General features: G+C 41.4%; 1 protein-coding gene and 1 pseudogene across 2 annotated transcripts in view; one reads left to right on the forward strand and one right to left on the reverse strand.

Moving 5' to 3' along the window:
* The window catches only part of SNX9 (sorting nexin 9), a 103,022-nt gene that overhangs the window by 15,601 nt on the left and 71,293 nt on the right, over positions 1 to 16,128 (forward strand).
* On the reverse strand, positions 910 to 1,424 carry LOC308649799 (glutathione-specific gamma-glutamylcyclotransferase 2-like; annotated as a pseudogene). Its single transcript has one exon. The product of its transcript is annotated as a glutathione-specific gamma-glutamylcyclotransferase 2-like (transcript).

The raw sequence follows: 16,128 nt of genomic DNA on the forward strand, positions 1-16,128 counted from the left end.
GCTTGGTGGTGCCAACAGTAGGAGGGAGTTGTGGCGATTGGAGGAGCCGGATTATGTGTGTTTATTATGTTGTAAGTGGACAATGAGCCTGGCCACTCTCCTCCAAATGGCGCCTGTGGTGGGTTGCAGAGTTGGTGAAAAGGAAGATGGAAGATGAAATACAAATACATAAACATGCATTGGTCCACCAGTCCTTAGGTAGAAAGCCATGTCTTCGAATAAAGGAATCCATCTCTGGAATCCATACTCAGTGCCTTGCCTACTCTTCCCATTTTTAGTTTCTTTTAAAGAAAGAATTGGAAGAGTTTCAAATCATTGTGAGTATAGAATCCTAGTTTTTTTTTTAATCATTGTGAGTATAGAATCCTAGTGTTTTTTTTTAATCTTATAATATATTGGATTTTTGGCTTAATTCTCTATAACCTCAAATTAGTATTATGAAATGAAAAAAGATTATTTTTACTCTGATACAAACAAGAATCGAACCAAGTCTTTGTATTTTTCTATATTTTGCTTCTTTAAAAATATGGAATGCTTCACAAATTTGCCTGTTATTCTTGTGCAGAGGCCATGCTAATCTTCTCTGTATTGTTCCAATTTTAGTGTATGTACTGCTGAAGTGAGTACTTTGTATATTTCTAAAGAACTCACTTGTGATGACCAAGTGTTCAATATCGTATAGTTAGGAAATCATTATATTATTAAAACTTGAATTTTTCTTTCTCTGTATTTCAGTCTTCCTAATATATGTTTCAAGATACTTGCAATTAAATTATGCATTTAGATGATATCCTGGCTATAACATTAAAAACAATAAGATCTTCAAGTAAACCAAAATGTTGCCTTTGTGTGCTGAACTTATTCTTTGAAAACTAAATGCTCTATTTGAATAAGTTAATGATTAGATCTTTATATGCAACTGAGGTTGTTTTTCTTCTAAATGTTCCTTTACTAATTTTTCCAAGGAGAAAAGATGCTCATGTGCATCTTCTGGTATAAGTCTTCAAATAGAATTTGCAAGCTCACAAAGATACTCTGTATTTCTTCCACTTGGCCAAGCTGCATTAAAAATCTGTTCAGCAGTGTCTTCCAGGGGGGCAGGATCAAGATAATTAGGAATGTTTTTGTTGTGGGATCTTTTGGATAAAAAATGACTGTTACGTTTCTTTGGCCTTTTTTCTCCGAAATAAGGTATGCTTTTATTTCTTCTTCTTTTCCTACTGGCAGTGTGTAAGCAACATCCCATACACAACCCCCACAATCTTCAACAAGAGTCATGACTCTTCATGGCTTGCCGGGACCCTGCAGTGGTCGGTGCTACCCTGCCAGAAGCGACTGGTGTAGTTTGTGATGTATCCGACCAGCTTGTCCCCATAGGGGTTGTCCCCATTCCAGATCAGGGATCTGTAACCAAAAACCCACATCTTGCCATGGCTCCTGATCCCTGGTGGTGGTAGTGGAGGCAATAGTGGCGGCCAACCCTCAGCTGCGGTCTTGGCCGCCACCTGAGACTACAGTCTACAGGAGCAGAATCCTAGATTCTTAATAATTATTTCCCTTTTATTTTAACTTGTCCCAACTAATTTTGACAGTAAGCTTTTTAGCGATTTATTTATTTTTTAACTTTACCAAGCTTTCTCAAAACATTCTATTTAGATTTCCTACAATTACTCTTTCACACTCATTTCATTAGCTAATGCAGTAGTTCAGTTGCATAGCTACAAAAGTTAGCACACCTGGCATAAACAGGTTTACCAACTGGTTCTTGGTAAGTTTGTGCTTCCCTTGGTGGGATCACATTACCTTGTTTATCAGCCTGTGGTGCTGAATCCAGGCCGCTCCATGCTTCATATAGAGCAGAGGGTGGTGGTAAATCTGGTAAGCTGCTAATGTGGGATAAGGCTGTGTACTTCTCTCCTGTTAATGAGTCATATTTTTGTGATTTGTGACTATCTGGGTTTACTTAGGTTAGACTATAACTCTAACGTAGTATAGCTTTGTAAAGAACTGATGGCAGATGTTGAATTCAGTATTTTTTTCCTCATTGTAACTCAATCCACTTCCTTTAATATATCACCATCCTTGTGCTAAGTTATGATTTATAAAATGGTCAGAATGCACATTTTTGGTGAAAATAGAGTTTAGAAGATTACTTTTAAAAAACAATTAATATAGTTTACTAAAATAGTATGGTGGTATCATTTTTCTATTTTATAAAAGAAGCAGTGGTCCATAGTGCTTTACATTTAGAGGAGCCGACCCGTGTGGGCCCCCCCCCCTCCAACAGTTCTCTGGCTGGGGGCTCTCCTGCCTTCCACCTAACAAGTGAAGAGCGAGCTAATTTTTTGGGAAAAAAAATACTCTGCTGCTGGTGTCAGAATATAATCTTTCTGGGTACTTCAATTTAGCCTATGTTCAGTATTTATAATTTTCACTAAAATAACTAGGTTTACTATCAGGTATAAAAAGAAATAAAATAAAAACAAACGTAATCTCTGTTTTTTAAGTCTTTGGGATTTGTGTTAAGACAGTGGGTGGAAACCAAAGCAGAAACAAACAAGAAACCCAACTCTACAACACCATGCTAAACCAAATGCAAGATTCCCATCAGGAGGGCTGGAGGGCTCTGCCTGTGCCCATCCTGGGCAGGATCTCCTCCATGCCTATGGAGAGGTTGTCTTCCCCCAGAGCCTGGTCTTTTTTGTGCATGATACTGTAAACATTCCTTTCTTGTTACCCTTGGGACAGTGACTGCTCTTGTGGGTCTTCATACACCTGTGAAGTGGCACGTGTTCAGGAAGTGATTTTAAGAGCTGGGAGCCATTGTGGTATACTGGAGAAAGCTAGGCTTTCCCACCACAGTCCTGTGCTGCCATTCCAGTGTCACTGCTTCCAAGCAGATTGATCATTTAGCTGTGGATCCTCATCTGTAATTATGCCAGAGCCAGTTACATTAGCTCTAGGGATGCTAAACTTGTGTGGGCAGAATAGTGCCCAAACAAGGAATGTAACAAATCATCTAAGGCTTTTTCGCTGCTGTGACTAAAAGTCTGACCAGAACAATTTTAGTGGAGGAATAGTTTATGTGGGGGCTTATGGTTTCAGAGGTCTCAGTCCCTAGATAGCTGACTCCATTCCTCAGGGCTGAAGGTGAGGCAGAACAACATGGCGGAAGAGTGTCAGGGAGGGAAGTGATTCACATTATGATCAAGAAGTGGAGAGAGATTCCACTCACCAGATACCAAATATATACTCAAAAGGCACATTCCCAATGACCTACCTCCTCTAGTCACACCGTCCCTACGTTCAGCTGACACTCAGTTAATCCCATCAGGGACTAATTCACTGATTGGTTTAAGGCTGTCATGACCAATCACTTCTCTAAACCTTCTTGCATTGTTCCACACGTGAGCTTTTAAGGGATACCTAATATCCAAACCTCATCCTGCCCCCGCTCCTGCGAACTGTCCCTGGGCTAATCAGGTGTACATCTCTCCCTGCAGCTGGACTTGGGGTTGCCTTCCTGATTCACAGGGATGGAAACCTCAACGAAATGTGGGGGAGGGCAGGAAAGGGAGGAAGGGGCCTGAATGTTGTGAGCTCGCTGGAGTGTTCATCTAGTGTGTTTTAGTGGGAGAATGATCTAGAAGGAGACTTAGCATTGTGGAGTGGAGTTTGGACTAGATTTTTAGGGTGGGGTTAGACCATGAGGAATCTTAAATGCCAAGGAAATGAATTTGAACTTGATCCCAGCGTAATGAGTCATTAGTAGCTTTTGGTGTATGACATGTCAACTGAGTTATCAAGAGAGCCTCCTGCAGCAGTGCACAATTGCTTGGACTTGGACAAGAGGAAAGGTTCACGTAGGAGGATAGTGGAGCAGGGTGGTGGTAGGGTCCTGTAGTCACAGGCATTGCAGGAGAGGTGGCACAAACAGGATCACTTTCCATTCCTTGCATCTGACGGTCTTCTGCTTCCAGATAGGGGTGTTGTGTGTAGTTGGTGTGAGCTGATATTTCTCCTGTGAAACTGAGTACTACCACCTCCTTAGGGTTGTTCAGAATTTAAGTAAGGACATGTGGAGTGCCTCACACCCAGAGATGCCTAGTGCCTCTTCACCTTTCCTTGTCTACTTGGTTTTCCCTCCTTTGTAAGGTGTGTTTGTTTGCAGGAAGGATCAACTGGACAAAAAAAAAAGAGACTTTGGCAAAATTTGGTCAGAGTATATGTCCTGTTGTGTAGGTGTCTAGGAAGTGCCCACACACAAGGGTCTTCTGATTTCTCTGTCTTTGCATATAATGAACCCTCACTCATTTAGATATAGCCAGAATCTCTTCCTTTGACCAAGTCTAATTCAATTTTCCATTTTTTGTATAATAAATTTTAAGCTAGCCCTTCAAATTGTGGATTTTCTAACTTAATTCTCTTTGGCCGTCTTACTTTTTGGTTTCCCTAACCTTACAGTTGTAATGCAACAAAAACCACTTGTAGTTATGTGGTGAGTTTTGTGTTAGCTATGTTGATCTAGAAGAGAAATTGACTCAAGGGGAAGTGCTGATAAAAAGTCAGTCCTAGTTAAGAAGACTGGCCTTAGTTCAAGAATCATTTAAGGGGCTGGGGTTGTGGCTCTCGGTGGTAGAGCACTTGCCTAGCAAGTGTGAGGCATGGGTTTGATCCTAGCACCACATAAAAACAAATAAAGGATTGAGTCCATATACAACTAAAAATACACACACACACACAATTTTTTTTAAAAGAATCATTTAAAACGGATTGGTACTCCTCATTTAATTCAGCTGCATGGGTATTCCAGCTACATGACCTTAAGCAGAAGTGTCATTTTGAGTAGCTTCATTGTAAAGATCTATACATTTCACTTAAGTTGCATTCTTAAATACTTTAAATCAATCCAAAGGGACTTGAAGATCATCTAATATAACCCTGTCATTTGTCCTATATAAAGGCAAAGGCCTAGAGTGACTCTTCATTGTCTTTTACGTTACACCCCCCCCCCCTTCCAATTTATGGGTATGACCATGACCTGAGTCATTGAGGAAAGGTTCTTCTTAATAATTAAACTTTCAGGTTTGATGAAACTCAGGAGAGTGTGTAATACTTACAAATGAAGGACCATGAAAAATTATCAGGCTAAAGTTTTCCTAACTTAAGAACTGTGGGAAAACTTGAATATCTCAATTTTATAGAGAATCTTAAAGAATTTTCTAATTGAAAAAAAATTTGTATTTTATCCATTTTGATTATTGAGCTTTGGGGGCAGAGATGGCATTGCTGAGAAGGACTAAAATGGGCTGAGATTAGTCATTTCTACTGTGGGCTCAGGAGGGAGGACTGGAATTCAACATCACACATTAAATATCTTCTCAAATGCTTTTAGTAGTACTTAAGTCCTAAAAGTTGCTTTTCAGTAAATTTTACTCATGGGATATGCAAACCATGTCCCCCTTTCTCTGAACACTAGTGTACTTGTATAGAATAAAGCAAGGAAGCCCTGCTAAAAATAAGATGTTAATTTAGCAACCCCTTTTTGTTTGGCTTCCGAGTTGTTTTCCCATCGGGCCATACACAGCCCTTATCTGGGCTTTTGCACTTGGGCTTCCTTCTGCCATATTCAGCCTCACTTCCTCCTGTCCCTGTTCTCCACTTGGCTAGCTCTCACCCTTCCATAGGCCTCAGCCTGAATGAGGCCTCCTGTGTCACATCACCTCATCACATCACCTTAAATGCACTTCTCACAACCTGGGATGACCCTGGGTGTTGATTGGCTGTCTCTTCTTAATAAAATGAGGGTTTCTGAGGGAAGGATGGGACCTGCTTGCTTCTCTCCCATTTGGTGCAGTGCCTAACAGCAGTCTGTTCCAGGTGGATAGATTAACTGAGTGCATAGGGGCCTCCAAGGCCTCCATCTTGTATCACATCATCAGCCTGAGCACCCACACAGCCTTCCAGAGGAATGTGGAATTTAAAAATTGATTCAGATGGCTTTAAGCAGAAAACCAAGGATATGGGGAGAAATTTCCCTCAAACCATGGAAAAGATTGAGAAACAGTATAGTTAAGAAATGTATGGGATAGGCATTGGCATTTTGCAAAATACAACTTATAAATTTAAGAGTTTTATGATTGTCTGTTAAAGTGCTGCATGCTGGTTCTGTTAAGTGGGCCAGTAAACTTGAACTAAATAAATTTTTTCATCTCGAGAAAACTATACTTTCTGTATTTTAAAAACTGAACTAATTAAAAATTAGGTAAGTTTGTCAATGGCATGATTTTTAATTAGTGAACGCTCTAAGCACTTGTTAGGTAGTAGACTTTGTGCTATGTGGCAAATGGATTAATAATTCATTCATTTAACAAATAACTTTCGTGGCTAGAGTATCAGGTACTATGTGGAACAAGGTAGAAACGGGACTTAAAGTTAGACAATGTAAAAATGTAAATAAGAGTCACAGTACAGTGTAGTGTTCTAAAGCTATCCACTGGAGGGACAGCAGATGTTAGCAGTTGGAAGATGCTTCCTAACACATGAAATCAAACCTAGAACCTGGGAGACAAGTGGAGTTTGTAGGCAATTAAGGAAAGGGAGGTGCCTCTAGAGGGAGAGGCGTGGCATGTTGATGGAGTTGAAGGTGGTTCCTTGAGTCTGGAGTTGGTAATTGAAGGTGAGGTGGTAAGTGACTGGAACATGGAGGTGTTCAGGTAGTCAATAGAATTTTTTTAGTCCAAATGAAATGCTTTTGAGGATAAAAGAAGGTGCTGTGAATTGCACCAAGACAATAGGCCCCAACTGGGACTGGCCTAGATAGATTGCAATATGTAGTCACCCTGCTTATAACCATGTTCAGTAATGTTTAGACGTAGTTTATTTAGTGAACAAGTAAGTGTGGACACAACTGTGTGTCCAGGATGGTGCTTAGACCTTACTGTAAGAACTTAAGGAAGCACTGAAGGGTTTAATCAAGAGAGGGACCCTCAGTTTACATGTTAGAAAGATACTTCTGGCTACAAAATAGAAGAAGAATTGTGGTGAGGCATGTTAGTGTGGAGGGTTTGCAGGAAGCTTTTGAAGTGAAGAAAAAAGCTGATGATGACTTAGACTGGGACTCATACTTGGGATGGAGAGAAGTGAGCAGATTTTAGAAGTGTTTGGAAAGTAGATTTGTCAGGCCTTTCTTAGATGTGGAAGGGAGTGAGGGAAGGAGTCAGGAATAACTGAGGTTTCTTTCTGGGGCACTTGGTGGACAGTGAGGCTCCAGCTGCACTGGGAAACCCTGTAGGGAAAGTGGATTTTGTGGTGGAGTGCTGATGAAGTCATTTCTGGGCCTGTTGAATGGAAAATAGATTGGAATTCCTCAGTATGAATATGGCAAGAGAAGCCTTTAGGGTGGTATGTAGAGTCAGAAGGGCACTGTGGGGGACATGGACATTGACAGCATGGCCCATCTCCAAAGAGAAGCCTGAGAAGAAAAGGGAAGGGGAAAGGGAGCCAGAAACCGGCCTGGGGAGGGGAGAGTGTTTTGAGGAGGAAGAGATGGACCCCGTCTCACACATGGTGGTGAGGGCAAGGTGGATGAGAGCTGGCCTGGGCCATCTCAAGGCCATGTGAGGACAAAACCTGACCAAGAAGTGAGGTTTGGATAGTGCGGACATGGCATGCTGACAGTTTTTCTTGAAATTTGATTTCTTGAGATTAAAAGAAGGCAGAGGAATGGATGGGGTGGAGGGAAGTCTCTTATTTATTTATTTTTTGTAGATGGACACAATACCTTTATTTCATTTATTTTTTTATGTGGTGCGGGGGATGGAACCCAGTGCCTCACCCACGCTAGGAAGCGCTGTGCCACTGAGCCACCGCCCCGGCCCTGGAGGGAAGTCTTTTTTCCTTTTTAAAGATGTGGAATAGACAGCAGCTTAGAAGCTGACAGGAGGGAGAGGTCGGAGGAGTAGATGGAAAGGACTGACCCAGAGGTCAGGAGGGTCAGAGCATATTCTCTGGAGTGTGCTGGGGGAGCTTTCTTTTTGGGTTTCTTTCTTCCTCTGTTTTTTCAGAGTTGGAGTCAGGGTCATGTGCTTACCTGTAACCCCTAAGAGGGCCCTACAGCAAAAACCTGACAGTGTTTTCTCAGAGTTAAGCTGAGCATGTCTGCTTTATCATGCCTGGTGGCTGTATTTAAGTATTTTACCCTTCCTGAGGCTCTGACAGCCACTTTGGAGAGCATGTTTTAGTTTCTTTGACTTTTTTCCTGCAGAACTGCTGTAAATGTGGTGAGTGTTCCAGAAGGAAGAAAATGAAATTAGGGTACCATTCATTTTTCACATTTGTATATTTTTACTTACTTGTAGACTTTTAAAAACAGTTTTTAATACACATAATGAATTTTTACTGTTTTAACCATTTTTAGTTTAATGAGTGACATTAGGTGCATTCAGTGTTGTATGACCACCACCTATTTCCAGAAATTTCTATCATCATAAGTAGAAATTGTGTGCTGTTATTAAACATTAACTCCCTGTTGCCTTTCCCCCCAGGCCCTGGTAACTGATACTTACTCTAAATACCTCAAATAAGTGGATTCTCATATTATTTATCCTCTTATGTCTGGCTTATTTCAATTAGCATGTTTCAAGGCTTATCCACGTTGTGGCATGTATCAGAATTTCATTCCTTTTTATGGTTGAATAATATGCCATATATCTTGTATATTTATTCATCTGTTAATGGAAATTTGGATTGCTTTCACCTCTGACTCTTATGAGTAATGCTGCCACAAGTATTATCATACAAGTATCTGTTTGAGCCCCTGCTTTTAGTTCTCTGAGGGCGTATACCTAGGAGTAGAATTCCTGGATCAAATGGTCATTCTGTGTTAAACTTTTTTTGGTGGGGGATTACCAGGGATTTAATCCAGGGGTACTTTATACCCAGACCTTTTTTTTTTTTAAATTTATTTTGAGACAGGTCTCACTGAGTTGCTCAGGGCCTCATCAAGTTGCTAAGGTAGGCCTTGACCTTGTGATCCTTCTGCCTGAGCCTCCAGTGTTGCAGGGATTACAGGCATGTGCCACCATGCCCTGCCTGTGTTAGATTTGAGGAACTGCCAAACTGTTTTCCACACTGGCTGTACCATTCTACATTCTCACCAACCGTTCATTTTGTTTGACTCCAGTGGTTTAAAAGAGGTATGTCAGAATTTCATAAAACTCTAAAACCACAGTCGTTTGAACTAACTGAGGTGGAAATTAGTTTGAAATCATGAAATGTCTAAATTAGCAAACTTCAAAAACTTCTTTGTATTAGGTTATAATTCTCAGAATTTAAAGTCCTTTTTGGGACTTTGCCACTTTGTTACCCTCATCTCTGTGACTTGATTTCTTTACTATGATACTACATTATACACACTGTACTAGAGTTTGTAGTCATGCAGCTTTTTTGCTTACTGAAGGCTGCAAAAATGCCCCCAATATATAAGAATATAATATAGTAATAAAGTTTTTGACTTAGATAAAACATATAAGCAAACTTTTATTACTAAACAATAATTGTTTCTAGGTAACTTGTACTTGGTATTAAAGTACTCAGTAGATTTTAATTGAACAAATACTATCCTTAGTTTAAGGTTGAGTTTGTTGTAGCTATTATCTTCTCTTTTCAGTGAATAAATTTCTTTTAAAGTACCCAAACAATTCATATGTTCATAAAGAAAAAAGTCCAAATATATGAAGTATCTAGAGTAAAAGATTAAAACCCTCTTTATCTTCCTTTGCTGCTGTCAGTGTGTTTTTAATTATTGTGTACGTGTTCTTCCAGGTGTTTCTAAAATACCTTTACCCTCGTGCATACACATTGTAGTAAATGGATATTTTGCTCTGTGACAGACTTTGATCATTTAAAAAATAAATTTTAGAGTTCTTTGTTATCATAGGCTTATTGTTGTTTTTACTTGTTGTTTACTTAATTTAGTTCAATGTTTATTATAATATCTAATTTATGCTAATATTTTTATTATCACAGATGATAGACATTTTGGTGTATTCTGTCTCAGTGGATTTCTTTCTCATTGGGAGATATTTTCATGCCAGGCAGTTTTTGGTGGATGGTAGACATGGTGAATTTTTACTTTTCGGATTCTGGATAATCATGTATTTTTCAAAACATTCTTGATCTGTGTTCTGGGATACAGATAAGATACTTAGAAATAGTTCAGTTCTTTTGATGCTTTTTTGTAAGTTTTGCTTTGAAGGTTAGATCAGGGCAACTTTTAGTGAAGGGCTGTTAAGGGGTACCAGTTATTAAGGTACCTACTATTTAGGGGTACCTGTCTGAATAACGCGGGCAGTGACTGTGTGTCACCGAGTTTCCGGCGTGGCTGCCACCTCCTCCTGGTGGTTCTCTCCACCCTTGAGCACTTCTCTTGCATGCCTGTGGCAGTCAGTTTCCACTTAGAGACTCAGGTCCATCCACTGAGCCTCAGAACACATTCTTCCCATCCTCTTCTATGTGAACTCGGCTTCTTGGCCTCCCCAGACTCCCAACCTAAGTCCCTTCTGCAGAGAGAGTGACAGACTTCATCCGGGTGACCCTCTGTGTACTGTGCCCTGAAGACTTGTCCAAGTAATAAACTGGGGCAGTTCCTGGGCTTGCCTCATTTCCCCCTTCTCCAGGTTTCTGTCTTCTGCTGTCTGTTGTCCACTTCTGTGAGTGCTTGTACTTGGTATTAAAGTTATTGGGTCCAGTGTTTGGGTTATTTAAAGCAGGAGGATAAATGCAAGACCCACTATTCCATCTTTTCTGAGGCTAAAGATTTTTTGCCCACTGATTTTTTATTAAACAGTTGTGTACTTTTTATAGTATTATTTCATTAAATTGACCTTTTCTAGAACTAATTATCATCCTCAAAAGGACCCCTTATCACCCTCCTTCCTCTCTGCTCCCCTCTCGTAGTTGTGTGGCGGTTTTGGAGTGGTGTCCACCTGCCTCTCTGCTGCTTCCTCACATATCTAGAGTCAGGTTGTGCAGGTGTCCAGAGACCCTGAACCTTGGTTCCGCTAGGCAGGTGTTTAATGCAGCCAGTCACCTAGGCAGATAGGGTCAGTCCTGGTAGAAAGATGTGTCTGCTTGCTTCTGCCCTAGCCAGGATCCTACTGTGAGCTGGAGCCCAGCAGCAGTATCCTACGTTTCCTGTTTTCCTGCTTTTGTCATTATTTTACCTTTAAGTCTTCGGTCTCTTCATACTAAAAGTGCATTCTTGTAGCTAGCATAGAGGGGGGCCCTCCTTTTTATCAAGTTAACCATCTGCCTGTCTATTGAAGTGTTTGGCCGTTCACGTTTGGCATGACTCCTGATTTAATGTGGTTCTAGTTTGCCGTCTTAGTATTTTTTCTAGTTTTCCCTCATCTATCATTTGCTTCATTTTTCTCTTGCCTCCTTTTGAACTGTTTTTAGTATTCCTCGATGTCTTTGTCATTGGCTTATTAGCCGTACACATGTCCTTCCGCTTATTCTTGCCCTCCTCCCCAGCCTCCCTCCCTCTCTGCCCACGATGGCTCACAGGTGCACAGTGGTCATCTGTGTCTGAACACGTTCTCACTCTGAAAATGCGATGACGCCTCACCTGTGAGAACTCGGCCACCGAGGACTTCGTTTCCCTCTCCTGTGCACTGTGTTGTTTTTGTCACACATTTTATTTCTCAGTATTATAAATCTCACAATATGTTCTTACTGTTTTTTTAAAAAATCAGTTCTTGTTTATAGAAATTAAACAATGTTGTTTTCTTTTAAAACATGGCCCAATATTTGCCAATTTTTATGCTCTTTTGTGCTGATTCAGGTTTGAATCCAGTGTCATTTTCTTCTTGGTTAAAGAACTTCCTTTAACATTTTTGAAGTGTCAGTTTGCTGGTGACAGTTCTCTCAGTTCTTCTTTGTCTGCAGATGTCTTTGTTTCACCATTTAAATTTTTATTTTTTATTTTTAATGTGGTACTGAGGATTGAACCCAGTGCCTCGCACATGCTAGGCAAGCACTCTATCCCTGAGCTACAGTCCCAGCCCCTGTTTCACCATTTTTCATTGACATGTTCGTTAGGTGTTTACAGGTGCAGTATAGTCAATACAGAAACACTAGGTGTAGTAATGAAATCGGGGTAATTAGCATACCGTCTCCTTGGACATTGTTATTTATTTGTGTTGGGAACCTTCACTTCTTCTCTTGTAGTCTTTGAGAAGTGTGTGATAAGTGGTGATCTTCGGTCACCCTGCTAGGCTGTGGAGCCTTGTGGCGCCCATCTTCTCTGAGGGTGGTGTTGTCTGTTATCTGACCCCACCTGCCTTCCCTGCCCACTGCTTTGCCCACCCTGCAGTCGCCTTGTTTTGAAGGATGTTTTTCTGTATACCCAATTCTAGGTTGGGTGTTTTTGATATTTATCATCACCTTAAGGACGGCATTTGACCTGTTTTTGATGAAAACTCTGCAGTCATTTCATTTTTTGTTTCTCTGTATCTTTCTCTCTCTTTGTTCATATTCTACAATTTGAATGTGATGTCACTTAAGTGGTTTTCTTTGTGTTTTTCCTGTGTGGGGTTTATTCAGATTCCAGGATCTGTGGATTATAGTTTTCATGAGTTGGGTGATTTTTGCCATTATTTACCGTTTTTTCTGTTTCCCCTCCTTTCCTTCTGATTCCAGTACCTGAGTGTTGGGCTGCGGGTTGTGGTCTCCCATCGCTCAGGCTCTGCTCGTTTTCCCAGCAGTTTTTCTTCTTTCTGTTAGCAGTTCCTGTAGCTGTGTCTTTAGGTGCACTGGTCATTGTTTCCTTAAGCCTGTCCAGGATGTTTTTTCATTTCATGGATTGCATTTAACAGCTCTGGTCATTCCATTTGGTTCTTTCTTATAACATCCATTTCTCTCCTGATGGTGATCATTTGTTCTGTTAAGACCTTGAACATATTTATAAGAACAATTCTAAAATATCTGCCAGAATTGTGTTAGCTCTGTCATTTCTTGGTCTGTTTCTATTGATTGATGTTTTTGTCCTGGCATTGGGTCACATTTTTTTCTTGACTTGCCTATTAATTTTTTGATGGATACTAGAGTACTGTGTTGGGGTGTTGTTGAGTGTCTAGTTCCATTTTTCTCCCTTAAGAAGGTATTAAAGTGTGTTTATGAATCAGTTTGATTCTTTCAATGCTTATTTCTAACTTTTGTTGGGTGGGGATCTAGAAGAGCCTGATCGCAGGCGCCTACTGCTGGGCCCCGCCAACCCTCCTCTTGTGTCCTGAGAACTTCAGGTGGATCCAGTGATGGCTCCCCCTCCCGCCAGGTGGAACTACAGGCCTCCCCTTGCTCTGCCTGGCCTGGTGCTCCTACAGTCTGCAGCTCCCCTGTGGTTGTCTCCAGGGGGCCCTGCAGAGTTGCCCCTCAGCAGTCTAGTGCCCGCAGCTCCCAGGCGCCCGGTTTCTTGGTGGTCTCCTGTGGATTCCCACTGCCTTGCCTCCTGGAGCCCTGGCCCTTCCTTCCACTTAGCAGGAGGTGCGTCCAGCTTGGGGCTCCTTCCTCTCCCAGCATTTGGGTCAAAATGAAAGGGCCTCCAGGCAGCAAGCTAGAGACACCCGGGCTCCTCCCCTTGGTTCCTTTCTGCAGGGGCTCCTGGCTGCCCTGTCGGCCAGGATCTAAAAGGGCAAGTTGGCCAACAGGGACTCCATCGTAGCTTTCTGTGACTTGATCTTGATCAGTTTACTTTTTTTTAATTTGGAGGCGGGGGTCTCACTGTGTTGGTCTCAAACTCCTGGACGCAGCACTCAGCCCTCCTCCTGCCTCAGCCTTCTCACCACCACTCCTGGCTTCGTTCTGTTGGTTGTTTTAACTATTGGATTTTGAAGTATGAGTTATTCATTTAGCGTACTCCTTTTTCTTTATTCCATTTGATGTGTACGGTAGCCTCTTCAGTTCCACCTTTCACTATTTTTATTCTCTAGAAGGCCCTCAGTTAATTGGTTATGTAGGAAAAAGGTGTTGAAGTTCAGGGCACAAGTTCACTTTTGCTGCCTCCATGTGTGGCGGTTGGGCGCAGTGCAGGACGTGTCTTTCCCCAGCACACAGACAGGCCCTCAGGGAAATGGTGTGCTGTTTGAGAAATTCAGGGAAACTTCAGTCCAGGTGAGGAGTTGAAAGCACTGCGTACACAGAAACAGAAAGCATTTCTTTGGAATCTTGTGAGGACTGTTTTTCTTATCCTTATGAGATAAGGTACTTTTTACCTAAGCAGAGTTGTTGGGGTAATCGGTAAAAGGCAGTCAGTGCAGGAAGGGGCTCGCTGGTGCCTGCCGGTGAGCATTAGCAGAGGACTAAAGGGACAATGGTTAAAATAGGAATTCACTTTATGGCATGATGTAATTTGAAGAAAGTTTTCAACCTCTTGTGGAAAATAATATTTTAAGGTGTTTGTATCATTTCAGAAATTAAGCTGAGTTTGAATTTAAAAACTGATAATGTTTAAAATCTTTAACATACAGTCCCTGCCATTGATTATTGATTTGTGGTCTAAAGATGCTAAAAATAAAGTATTATCTCTCTATTTCTCAAGTCATAGTTTGTTTCAAGTGCCCATTTTTAAGTGAAGAGGGTACATTTGAGCAAAATGAATTTGTAATTTCTTTAAACACATCCCCAGGGGCTTGGTGACTTGTGTGTTTACAGACAGGTCGTGACCTTGTGCACTGTGTCGTTGGAGCATGGTGTGAATTATTGATCCTGCTTCCTTACTGAAGGCTCTTTATGCTTTTGGCTAACTCTTCTGGTTTGTATTATGCTGCTCATGGGACTACCCTCCAATTGTATGCATATAAATGTGTACACATGCACAGAGTTTACAGGGATACTATTGGTTTTTGTCTTTTTGTCAGTTTACATAAAAATTGCTCTCCTTATTACGTTTTCATTATTAAAATATTTTTTCAAATGATTGGGGTCAAGTGGTTCCCCGAGGACTCTGATCAGCCTTGCCCTGTCATCCGTGCCTACATGGACACATACTCTGTGTGCACAGAGACTCCCAGTGCGCTGTGCACTATTAGCATAAAATATATATTTTCTCTTTCCATTCAAAGGTTTCTTGTAGAACTTTAACTTCTGTTTTCTGCTTATGAGATGTGGTTTCCTACTTTAAAACTGTTTTGACTTCTTCCCCTTGTCTCCACAAGTTTTATGTTGTTGTTGGTGGTGATTTTGATTGTGTTCTGTTAATTTTTTTCCCCCTGGAAGAGCTCTCTGAAATGTGAATGGTAGGATCATACTGCTTTACCTCAGTCTTAAAAACAGACATAATTGGATGTGATGATGTGTACCTACAACCCCATCTACTGGGGGTAGGGGATACGCTGAGGCAGAAGGATTGCAAGGTCCAGACCAGCCTGTGCAACTTGGTGAGATTCTGTCTCAAAAAAAGGGGAGGGAGTCTGGAGACACAGCTCCACGGTAGAGAACTTACCTTGCATGTGCAAAGCCCTGGGTTCCATCCCCAGTACGGTGGCGGGGGGGGGGGGAATACCCCACCACACATACATAAATATACAAACAGATATACATAATGCACACAAAAAAATATTTATTTTGGCTCTTGTCAGAATGATGAAGAAATACAAAGAAGCCTGCATTAGTTCATGCCAGAATGCATGAGAGATGCTGGTTTCCCCTTTGGCTGAAGAGGGCCAGCACTCCCCAGGACTGTCACTTCCCTACTGTGGTTTGGGTCTGGGGGAGTTCCTACCCTCAGCTCCAGTGAGTTAGGAGTTTGGCCCTCCCCACCCCTGGGCCATATGTAGGGCCTCCCTGCAGGCCACACAGCATGCCTATGCTAGTGGGGTGAAAGGGTCTGGTTCCTATGTGATTCCAAGAGATAGTAGACTCCAGAAACAACTTTTGTGAGAGTCAGTAGCCAGGGGCTCTACTTTCCCTTGAACTGGGGGAGGGGAGATAGTTGCAGAATCTTTGGTGGTCTGGGAAGAGGAAATACATATGCCAATTTTTAGCATAGGCAAAATGTGCATATAACATTCAGAAAAATCAAAGCATGAACTAATGCAGGCTTCTTTGTATTTCTTCATCATTCTGACA

Source organism: Spermophilus citellus (genome assembly GCF_964194105.1).
Source record: "Spermophilus citellus genome assembly, chromosome: 5".
Lineage (NCBI taxonomy): Eukaryota > Metazoa > Chordata > Mammalia > Rodentia > Sciuridae > Spermophilus > Spermophilus citellus.